The sequence below is a fragment of the Dendrobates tinctorius genome, unplaced genomic scaffold, assembly GCF_039654945.1.
Source record: "Dendrobates tinctorius isolate UK_male_01 unplaced genomic scaffold, ASM3965494v1 ptg000011l, whole genome shotgun sequence".
NCBI classification, from domain to species: Eukaryota; Metazoa; Chordata; class Amphibia; order Anura; family Dendrobatidae; genus Dendrobates; species Dendrobates tinctorius.
The window spans coordinates 114,961,787-114,973,872 of record NW_027361679.1 but is presented as its reverse complement, the minus strand read 5'-3'; the positions used below and the strand labels follow the sequence as shown (position 1 = coordinate 114,973,872).

Here is a 12,086-nt window from a genome sequence, read left to right as displayed (position 1 = left end):
AAATGAAAAACTAGAAATAAGCAATGGCGGAAAGGGGTTAAAGGGAACCTGTCAGGTCACTTTTGCCTACCCTACAAATGGTATCCTGAAATAGGGCTTGGGCAGCGCATCCAGGATATTTAATTTTTATTTTTGTATTTTACCCAGTTACGTTGATGTAAGCTCCTGAAATTACATATCCTGGAAGCGCTGCCCAAGCACTATTTTAGGGTACTATTAGTAGGGTAAGCAACTGTAGAAGCCCCACATAGCCTTCCCATATACAGCAGGAGACCCACATAGCCTTCCTATGTATAGCATGATCCCCACATAGCCTCCCTATACACAGCATGAGCCCCACGTATCCTCCTTATATACAGCACGAGACCCCCACATAGACCCCTAGATCCTCTCCATGTCCAGCCTGAGACCCCCATCGGTTCCTTTTGTCCAGCATGAGACCCCCACATTATCTTTCCATGTCCAACAAGAGACATCCAGAGCTTCCCCATGTCCAGCACGAGACCTCCAGAGCCTCTCCATGTCCAGCATGAGACCTTCATAGGCTCTCTATGTCCAGCATGAGACCCTCATAGCCTCTCCATGTCCATTATGAGGCCCCCTATAGCCTCCCTATGTCCAGCATGAGACCCCAATAGCCTCCCCATGTCTAGTAAGAGAGCCTCATAGCCTGTCCATGTCCATCCTAACATCCCATACACATGAAATAAAAGAACACCACATACTTACCTGACTCCCGTTCCCCCTGCGCTCTGCTCTGGTCTCCGGAGCACTGACACTCCAGAGGGCACAGCTGACGTTATGAAATGATGTCATCGCATCAGCTGTTTCACACGCTGATTGGTAGAAGAAGGGGCCAGCGGCACCCCCTCCAATGAGGGGCACAGTAGGCACAAGGCGACCTGTGGGCCACTGTTTTCTATCCCTCGGCTGTCTTTGCCCAGGTCTGTCCTAAGGGATCTAACAAATGTAGTAAAAATTATTAAAAAGTTTTTATGAAAGCAAAAAAAGTATACAAATTTGAATCACTTCCCCTTTCCCCAGTAAACAATCGAGAAAAAAAAACAACAACATATATTTGGTATCAATAAGTCCAGAAAAGTCCTATTATGTAAATTTAAAATTAATTAACCTGATCTGTGAAAACTGTATAGACAAAAACATCTAATTGCGGGTGTTTGGTTGATGCAACTCCACAAAAAAATACCATAAGGAACTACCAAAGTCTCAAACCCAAAATAGTATTAATGAAAACACCATGCAAAAAAACAAGCCCTTATATAGCAGTATGAACCAAAATGTGAAAAAGCTATGGGTTTTAGAAAATGGCGACTCAAGGAAATTTTTTTTTACCAATTTCTGATTTTTTTTTCACCACTTAAAAAAAATGCAAGATAGTATCATCATAATAGTACTGACCTGGACAATTGTATTTCCAGGGGCTTTTTACTGTAGAATGAACGGCAAAAAAACCCAAAACAAAACTTAAACTATTTTTTTCATCACAATTTCACTTCACGTGGAATTTTTTTCTCATTTTGCAATAAAAAGGATGAAAAAAATCTGTGGTGTCATTCAATGGTACAGCTAGTCCCACCAAAAACAAGCCCTCATTTGCCTGTGTTGGCGGGGAAAAAAAGTGCGGCTTTTGGAAGAAGGGGAGGGAAAAATGAAAGCGCAAAAATGAAAAATTACTCTGTCCGTAATAGATTAAGGTGTTTACTGATCAAGTTAATTAAGTTTATAGCTTGATAGATCGGACACAGCTATATATATATACAGTGAAATGGTGTTGGGTTTGATAATGGACCCAGTGGAACACAGAGCAGTCATCAAGTTCCTTTATGGTGGTTATTCTCCATCATATGATTTAGTCAAGGACTGGCATCGTCAATTCAAATGTGGTTGGACTTCGGTACAAACAGCTCCAATTCCAGGGCGACCCTACTCTGCTTTGATGAACACACTATCCAGCAAGTGGAGGTCGCAATTTTGGAAAACCATTAGTCACCTAGCCCATAATGTCAAGATTAGTGTGAGATCCGTGGAAAAAAATCATCCAAGGCCATCTTCACATGCATAAGTTGTCCACTCGCTGGGTTCCCCGGCTGCTTACACCATTCCAGAAGCAGGAATGAGTCGAATACTCTCAGGCTCTATTGACGATATGCCATGGGAACCAGGAGGACTTCTTCAACAGACTGATCACACAGCATGAAAGCTGGGTCCATCATTATAATCCTGAGGTTATGAGTCCAGCCGATGCAATGAAAGCATCACCACTTCCAAAGGAGGCATGTGCCCAACCCTTGGCAGGCAAGGTCTTGCTCACATTATTTTGAGACCGGCACGTCCCACAAGTAGTATTGATGGATTTCCTAGTAAAGGCTATCATGATCACTTGGGCATGCTATGGTTCACTGCTGCGGAAATTGCAGGAGGCCAAGAGACTTGGCATGCTTATCAAAAGTGTCCGCCTTCTGCAAGACAATGCACAAGTTCACAACTCACATGTTGCCAAAATAGAAGCATGCTCCTGTGGCTTTGAAATTCTATTGCATCCCACTTATTCACCCGACCTCGCACCATTGGTCTTCTACCTCTTTCCAACAATGACTTTATTTTTGAAGGGTAAGCATTTTCCAGATGATGAGACTCTGATTTCCGAACTCATAACGTGGCTTTTGGAACATCCTGTCAACATCTACAAGCGAGGTGTTTACAGTTGCTTGACCCCTTAACGACCGCCGATACGCCTTTTAACGGCGGTAATTAAGGGTACTTAAACCACAGCGCCGTTAATTCACGGCGCTGTGATTTAAGTGAATAGCGCCCCCCAGTGTCGGATTTTCTCCGGGGTCTCGGCTGCCAGGGGTAGCCGAGACCCCAGAGAACATGAATTGGTCGGTTTTTACCGACCCCCACTTTTGCGATCGCCGTTATTAACCCTATAACGGCGACCGCAAAAAAAAAAAAGCAGCGATTTTACATTTAATTTCTCTTTCCTCTGATGTGATCGCACATCAGAGGATAGAGAAATAGGGTCCCCGATCCCCCCGGTCCCCTCCCAGTACCTCTCCCTTGTCCTCCGTCCCCTCCCGGTGGTCCCGCGCCCGCCGACGTCATCCGATGGGCGCCGCCATCTTGAAAATGGCGGGCGCATGCGCAGTGCGCCCGCCGGGAATCTGCTGGCTCCGGCTGGCAGTTTCCATTCATTATTTTGATCACTATGATAAACGATCATAGTGATCAAAATAATAAAAATAGTTCATAACCCCCCCGTTTATCACCCCCTTATATAGGCACACATAATGAAATAAAAAAAATATTTTTTTTTTCAGTTTTCCATAAGGTTTAGGGTTAGGGTTAGGCTAGGGTTAGGGTTAGGCTAGGGTTAGGGTTAGGCTAGGGTTAGGCTAGGGTTAGGGTTAGGCTAGGGTTAGGGTTAGGCTAGGGTTAGGGTTAGTCTAGGGTTAGGTTAGGCTAGGATTAGGGTTAGGCTAGGGTTAGGGATAGGCTAGGGTTAGGGTTAGGCTAGGGTTAGGGTTAGGCTAGGGTTAGGGTTAGGCTAGGGTTAGGCTAGGGCTAGGGTTAGGGTTGGGCTAGGGTTAAGGGTTAGGGTTGGGCTAGGGTTAGGGTTGGGCTAGGGTTAAGGGTTAGGGTTGGGCTAGGGTTAAGGGTTAGGGTTGGGCTAGGGTTAAGGGTTAGGGTTGGGCTAGGGTTAGGGCTAGGGTTGGGCTAGGGTTGGGCTAGGGTTAGGGTTAGGGCGAACTAGGATTAGGGTTAGAATTAGGATTAGGGATTAGGGTTGGGATTAGGGTTAGTGGTGTGTTGGGGTTAGGGTTGGAGCAAGAATTGAGGGGTTTCCACTATTTACCAACTTTGGGGGTCTAAAAATTGGGGTCTAAAAAAAATCACTTTTGTGGAAATAAAAAATACTTTTTATTTTCACGGCTCTGCGTTTATAAACTTCTGTGACGCGCTTGGGGGTTCAAAGTGCTCACCACACATCTAGATAAGTTCCTTAGGGGGTCTAATTTCCAAAATGGGGTCACTTGTGGGGGGTTTCCACTGTTTAGGCCCATCAGGGGCTCTGCAAACGCAACATGATGCCCGCAGACCATTCCATCAAAGTCTGCATTCCAAAATGGCACTCCTTCCCTTCCGAGCTCTCCCATGCGCCCAAACAGTGGTTCCTCCCCACATATGGGGTATCAGCGTACTCAGGACAAATCGCATAATAACTGTGGGGGTATGATTTCTCCTGTTACCCTTGTAAAAATAAATATTTGGGGGCGAAAAGATCATTTTTGTGGAAAAAAAAATGGATTTCTTATTTTCACGGCTCTACGTTATAAACTTCTGTGAAGCACTTGAAGGTTCAAAGTGCTCACCACACATCTAGATAAGTTCCTTAATGGGTCTAGTTTCCAAAATGGGGTCACTTGCTGGAGTTTTCCACTGTTTAGGCACATTAAGGGCTCTCCGAACGCAACATGGCATCCGATCTTAATTCCAGCCAATTCTGCGTTGAAAAAGTCAAACGGTGCTCCATCCCTTGCGAGCTCTGCCGTGTACTGAAAAAGGGGTTTACCCCCACATATGGGGTATCGGCGTATTCAGGAGAAATTGTACAACAAATTTTGTGGTTGATTTTCTCTTTTAACACTTGTGAAAATAAAAAAAATTGGTTCTGAAGTAATTTTTTTCCAAAAAAAAGTTAAATGTTAATTTTTTCCATCCACATTGCTTTCGTTCCTGTGAAGCACTTAAAGGGTTAATAAACTTCTTGAATGTGGTTTTGAGCACCTTGAGGGGTCTAGTTTTTAGAATGGTGCCACTTTTGGGTATTTTCTGTCATGTACACCCCTCAAAATGACTTTAAATATGATGTGGTCCCTAAAAAAAATGGCTTTGTAAATTTTGTTGTAAAAATGAGAAATCGCTGGTCAACTTTTAACCCTTATAACTTCCTAACAAAAAAAAATTTTGCTTCCAAAATTGTGCTGATGTAAAGTAGACATGTGGGAAAAGTTATTTATTAAGAAATTTATGTGACACATCTCTCTGATTTGAGGGCATAAAAATTTAAAGTTTTAAAATTGCAAAATTTTAAATTTTTTTGCCATATTTCTGTTTTTTTCATAAATAAACACAAGACTTATCGAGAAATTTTACCACTAACATGAAGTACAATATGTCATGAAAAAACAATCTCAGAATCACCGGGATCCATTAAGGCATTCCAGAGTTATAACCTCATAAAGGGACAGTGGTCAGAATTGTAAAAATTGGCCTGGTCATTAAGCTGCAAACTGGCTCTGTCGCTAAGGGGTTAAGGAGATGGGAGAAGTGTGTGTCCCTAGGCAGCACCTATGTAGAGAAGGACTAATAATTGTGCCAAGTTTCATTGCTCTCAGTCCACAGGAAGTAGTTCAGGGAAAATCTTTAATGAACGATATATATGTATATATATATATATATATATATATATATATATATATACAGTGGGGCAAAAAAGTATTTAGTCAGTCAGCAATAGTGCAAGTTCCACCACTTAAAAAGATGAGAGGCGTCTGTAATTTACATCATAGGTAGACCTCAACTATGGGAGACAAACTGAGAAAAAAAAATCCAGAAAATCACATTGTCTGGTTTTTTTTCATTTTATTTGCATATTATGGTGGAAAATAAGTATTTGGTCAGAAACAAAATTTCATCTCAATACTTTGTGATATATCCTTTGTTGGCAATGACAGAGGTCAAACATTTTCTGTAAGTCTTCACAAGGTTGCCACACACTGTTGTTGGTATGTTGGCCCATTCCTCCATGCAGATCTCCTCTAGAGCATTGATGTTTTTGGCTTTTCGCTTGGCAACACGGACTTTCAACTCCCTCCAAAGGTTTTCTATAGGGTTGAGATCTAGAGACTGGCTAGGCCACTCCAGGACCTTGAAATGCTTCTTACGAAGCCACTCCTTCATTGCCCTGGCGGTGTGCTTTGGATCATTGTCATGTTGAAAGACCCAGCCACGTTTCATCTTCAATGCCCTTGCTGATGGAAGGAGGTTTTCACTCAAAATCTCACGATACATGGCCCCATTCATTCTTTCATGTACCCGGATAAGTCGTCCTGGCCCCTTTGCAGAGAAACAGCCCCAAAGCATGATGTTTCCACCACCATGCTTTACAGTAGGTATGGTGTTTGATGGATGCAACTCAGTATTCTTTTTCCTCCAAACACGACAAGTTGTGTTTCTACCAAACAGTTCCAGTTTGGTTTCATCAGACCATAGGACATTCTCCCAAAACTCCTCTGGATCATCCAAATGCTCTCTAGCAAACTTCAGATGGGCCCGGACATGTACAGGCTTAAGCAGTGGGACACGTCTGGCACTGCAGGATCTGAGTCCATGGTGGCGTAGTGTGTTACTTATGGTAGGCCTTGTTACATTGGTTCTAGCTCTCTGCAGTTCATTCACTAGGTCCCCCCGCGTGGTTCTGGGATTTTTGCTCACCGTTCTTGTGATCATTCTGACCCCACGGGGTGGGATTTTGCGTGGAGCACCAGATCGAGGGAGATTATCAGTGGTCTTGTATGTCTTCCATTTTCTAATTATTGCTCCCACAGTTGATTTCTTCACTCCAAGCTGGTTGGCTATTGCAGATTCAGTCTTCCCAGCCTGGTGCAGGGCTACAATTTTGTTTCTGGTGTCCTTTGACAGCTCTTTGGTCTTCACCATAGTGGAGTTTGGAGTCAGACTGTTTGAGGGTGTGCACAGGTGTCTTTTTATACTGATAACAAGTTTAAACAGGTGCCATTACTACAGGTAATGAGTGGAGGAAAGAGGAGACTCTTAAAGAAGAAGTTACAGGTCTGTGAGAGCCAGAAATCTTGATTGCTTGTTTCTGACCAAATACTTATTTTCCACCATAATATGCAAATAAAATGAAAAAAAAACAGACAATGTGATTTTCTGGATTTTTTTTTCTCAGTTTGTCTCCCATAGTTGAGGTGTACCTATGATGTAAATTACAGACGCCTCTCATCTTTTTAAGTGGTGGAACTTGCACTATTGCTGACTGACTAAATACTTTTTTGCCCCACTGTATATATACTGTATAAATACCATATTTATATATTACTATCTGAAGAGCCCGGCGTTGCCCAGGCATAGTAACTAACTGTGGTTAGTTATAACAAATTATAAATATATACTGTATATATATATACTAGATGGTGGCCCGATTCTATCGCATCGGGTATTCTAGAGTCTGTTAAAATAAAAAATAGTGATATACTCACCTCCCGACGGCCCCCGGACTCTTTCTCTCCTCTCACCACGCTCCCGGCATCTTCCAGTCCCAGTAATGCTTAGCGCGAAACACCGCTGATGACGTCGCGCTCTCGCAAGAGTGACGTCATCTCCGGCCCTTCTCGCTAAGCATTACTGGGACCGGAAGATGCCGGGAGCATGGTGAGAGGGGGGACAGAGTCCGGGGGTTGTCGGAAGGTGAGTATATAACTATTTTTTATTTTAACAGAGATTCTAGAATACCCAATGCGATAGAATCGGGCCACCATCTAGTGTATTATATTCCTGTTACACCCAGAGCTGCTGTCACTGTTCTGCTATTACTTAATGTATTGTACTCCAGTTACAGCCAGAGCTGCAGTCACTGTTCTGCTGTTACCTAATGTATTGTACTCCAGTTACACCCAGAGCTGCTGTCACTGTTCTGCTGTTATCTAATATATTGTACTCCAGTTAATCCCAGAGCTGCAGTCACTGTTCTGCTTTTGCCTAATGTATTGTAGTCCAGTTACACCCAGAGCTGCAGTCACCATTCTGCTCTTACCTAATGTATTATACTCCTGTTACAGCCAGAGCTACAGTCACTGTTCTGCTGTTACCAAATGTATTGTACTCAAGTTACACCCAGAGCTGCTGTCACTGTTCTGCTGTTATGTAATGTATTGTACTCCAGTTAATCCCAGAGCTGCAGTCACTGTTCTGTTGTTACCTAGTGTACTCCAGTTACACCCAGATCTGCAGTCACTGTTCTGCTGTTACCTAATGTACTCCTGTTACACCCAGAGCTGCAGTCACTGTTCTGTTGTTACCTAATGTATTGTACTCCAGTTACTCTCAGAGCTGCAGTCACTGTTCTGCTGTTACCTAATGTACTCCTGTTACACCCAGAGCTGCAGTCACTATTCTGCTGTTACCTAATGTAGTATACTCCAGTTACACCCAGATCTGCAGTCACTGTTCTGCTGTTATCTAATGTATTGTAATCCAGTTACACCCAGAGCTGCAGTCACCGTTCTGCTCTTACCTAATGTATTATAGTCCTGTTACAGCCAGAGCTGCAGTCACTGTTCAGATCTTACCTAATGTATTGTACTCCAGTTACACCCAGAGCTGCATTCACTTTTCTGCTGTCACCTAATGTATTGTACGCAAGTTACACCCAGAGCTGCAGTCACTGTTCTACTGTTACCTAATTACCTAATGTATTGTACTCCAGAATATGTACAGTACTGTGCCTGTGTAATGAGCAACGCAGCAGTGATGCCTTTAACGGCTGTAATGTGCCTGTATAATAAGCAATGCGGCCGTGTTGCCACGACGACTAAGCAACTGTCGCTGATTGGTTGTGGCCTAACTGCCGCCACCAATCAGCGAGGTGGGATTTCCATTACAGACAGACAGACAGACAGAATTAGGCAATTATATAGTAGATATATATATATATATATATATATATATATATATAGAGCTGAGTGTATAGCCCCGCCCACTTCATATAGCCACACTCACTCTAATAACCCACATCATCCCGTCAGCCAGAGCCACTGGATAACTACCCCTAATATCCCACATCATCCCACCAGAGCAACCGGATTACTACTTCTAATATCCCACATCATTCCATCAGAGCCACTGGACTACTACCTCTAATATCCCACATCATTCCATCAGAGCCACTAGACTACTACCCCTAATATCCCACATCATCCCGTCAGCCAGAGCCACCGACTGCTACCACTAATATTTCACATCATCCCGTCAGAGCCACCGGACTACTACCCCTAATATCCCACATCATTCCATCAGAGCCACTGGACTACTACCCCTAATATCCCACATCATTCCATCAGAGCCACTGGACTACTACCCCTAATATCCCACATCATCCCGTCAGCCAGAGCCACCGACTGCTACCACTAATATTTCACATCATCCCGTCAGAGCCACCGGACTACTACCCCTAATATCCCACATCATTCCATCAGAGCCACTGGACTACTACCCCTAATATCCCACATCATTCCATCAGAGCCACTGGACTACTACCCCTAATATCCCACATCATCCCATCAGCCAGAGCCACCGACTGCAACCACTAATATTCCACGTCATCCCGTCAGAGCCACCGGACTACTACCCCTTATTTCCCATATCATCCCGTCAGACAGAGCCACCGGATTACTACCACTAATATAACACATCATCCCGTCAGAGCCACCGGACTACTACCCCTAATATCCTACATCATCCCATCAGCCAGAGCCACCAGACTACTGCCACTAATATCCCATATCATCCCGTCAGAGCCACCGGACTACTACCCCTAATATCCCACATCATCCCATCAGCCAGAGCCACCGAACTACTACCCCTAATATCCTACATCATCCCATCAGCCAGAGCCACCAGACTACTACCCCTAATATCCCACATCATCCTGTCAGAGCCACTGGACTACTACCCCTAATATCCCACATCATCCCGTCAGCCAGAGCCACCGACTGCTACCACTAATATTTCACATCATCCCGTCAGAGCCACCGGACTACTACCCCTAATATCCCACATCATTCCATCAGAGCCACTGGACTACTACCCCTAATATCCCACATCATTCCATCAGAGCCACTGGACTACTACCCCTAATATCCCACATCATCCCATCAGCCAGAGCCACCGACTGCAACCACTAATATTCCACGTCATCCCGTCAGAGCCACCGGACTACTACCCCTTATTTCCCATATCATCCCGTCAGACAGAGCCACCGGATTACTACCACTAATATAACACATCATCCCGTCAGAGCCACCGGACTACTACCCCTAATATCCTACATCATCCCATCAGCCAGAGCCACCAGACTACTGCCACTAATATCCCATATCATCCCGTCAGAGCCACCGGACTACTACCCCTAATATCCCACATCATCCCATCAGCCAGAGCCACCGAACTACTACCCCTAATATCCTACATCATCCCATCAGCCAGAGCCACCAGACTACTACCCCTAATATCCCACATCATCCTGTCAGAGCCACTGGACTACTACCCCTAATATCCCACATCATCCTGTCAGATGGTAAGCACAATACCCAAGCCCATTATCCTTCAAAGGAGCGGGCTACACTCTCAATACACAAATGTATCACAAAGGTTATGACACTATCAGGTGACCCAATAACCAAGAGTGTCACTTATTTCATAAAATAAATATTTAATTAAACATTAACAGACATACAACCATAAAACCATTGCCTCAAACCAACACTTATAGGAAGGAGAAACAGCGAAAGGATACAATTCCAATTATACAATGTGTCAAAATTTAAAGAAAATGACTACAGTATCCTAAATATTATAATATGCCCAACAGTATACTTAGTATATTTAATTAGATACAACAGGGCTAAATGGCTATAGACAATTACATGCAAAAACCTGCATAGATGTGAATGAAATTTGCTGCCTTAATTTGAATAGAATCTAACACATAATTCACACCATTGAATGACTATTCACCAATCAGCTATTGCTGCTGCTACACCGCCATAGCCTTACACATATATGGATTCTAATCACCCACAGCATGCAATGTATGCAGCCATTGCTGCTACAGCGCTACCACAGCCTCTCATGTATACAGGTTAAAATGACCCAAAACATGAAAATAAATGTGATGAATAAATCGCCAAATACATATTACCTAAGCAGTGTGCACAGTGGAGTTAGGCATGAAATTAGACACTGCTTCCCCGTTTCGCCCGTGCTTCTTTCCCCCAGGAGTCAGCGTGTGAAGCAGGAGCTCCTGGAAAGTAGCCCAGAGTATGGGGAACTGTGTGCACTGACAGGGGGTCAGTTAATGAACTGTGCGGTCACCATGGTAACTGGATGGAGTAAGGTCCAGCATGTTTAGAGACTGCAACCTAATGTCAATTCTTGTTGCCTGTTGAGTGCCAAGTTATTTTCACTGTTGTGTTCCACGGACATTAATGAACTGTTCAGCGTGCGGTTGCCCATGGTAACTGGACAAAGAGGTCCGGCATGTTTAGTGACTGCGTTTCAAAGATGTATACTATGAAGTGCTAAGGACTGTGATAGGTCTGTGATGGGTAACATGACCTACACCGGCTTATGATGCTTGAATAAACCAAAATATACTGTTTATGTGAAAAACCTTGCCTGTCTATGTTTATCCTGTTGCCAAGCGAGTGTCCCCCAACACAAGCAGTAAGCGCTGTCTTACATATGGTGCTAGACTGCAGGTGGTGCGCCCCACAGGACCGTGGGGTACTCGGTACCGGGCTGGTCCTTAAGTGAATGTTGCGGCGGCAATGACCCAGTCCGTGGCCCTGATCGGCAATAAGGGGATGGCCGATGCTGCCTAAGGAGACTGCTGGGGCCGTTGGTGATGCAGCAGAGTTATTACAGCTCTCCACAGGTAGAGCTAGGCCCCAGGGCAGTTATAGTTCTTATAAGGGATAATGACGATGGGGTGCAGGACTGAGGGAATAATGAATAATTGCAGACACATGAACTGTAGTTTTCTTTACATTTACTTGATGGTTTGGAATGCAGAGCGGAGTACTGCTAACAGATAGAAACGGTGTTCCAGACAGCCTGGAAGCAATTTATGGTCCCTTAAGCCAGATGGAGTTGGAGGCCTCCTTGCTGCGCTGTTTTCTGAGGTTCTTGCTGCTGAAAGCGATGCTCGAGCCTCTGTTCCTTACGGTCCCTGTACTTGCCCATATGGCAGGCAGCTTGAG

The 12,086-nt window shown here is 44.2% G+C and overlaps 1 protein-coding gene across 1 annotated transcript in view; it reads right to left on the bottom strand.

Moving 5' to 3' along the window:
* CIB3 (calcium and integrin binding family member 3) overlaps positions 1–11,109 on the bottom strand; it is a 78,509-nt gene extending 67,400 nt beyond the window's left edge. Inside the window, exon 1 of the mRNA XM_073546424.1 lies at positions 11,027–11,109. The gene's annotated coding sequence lies outside the window, so the exon portion shown is untranslated. The remainder of the gene's footprint in view (positions 1–11,026) is intronic.
* Between the last annotated feature and the right edge of the window lie 977 nt (positions 11,110–12,086).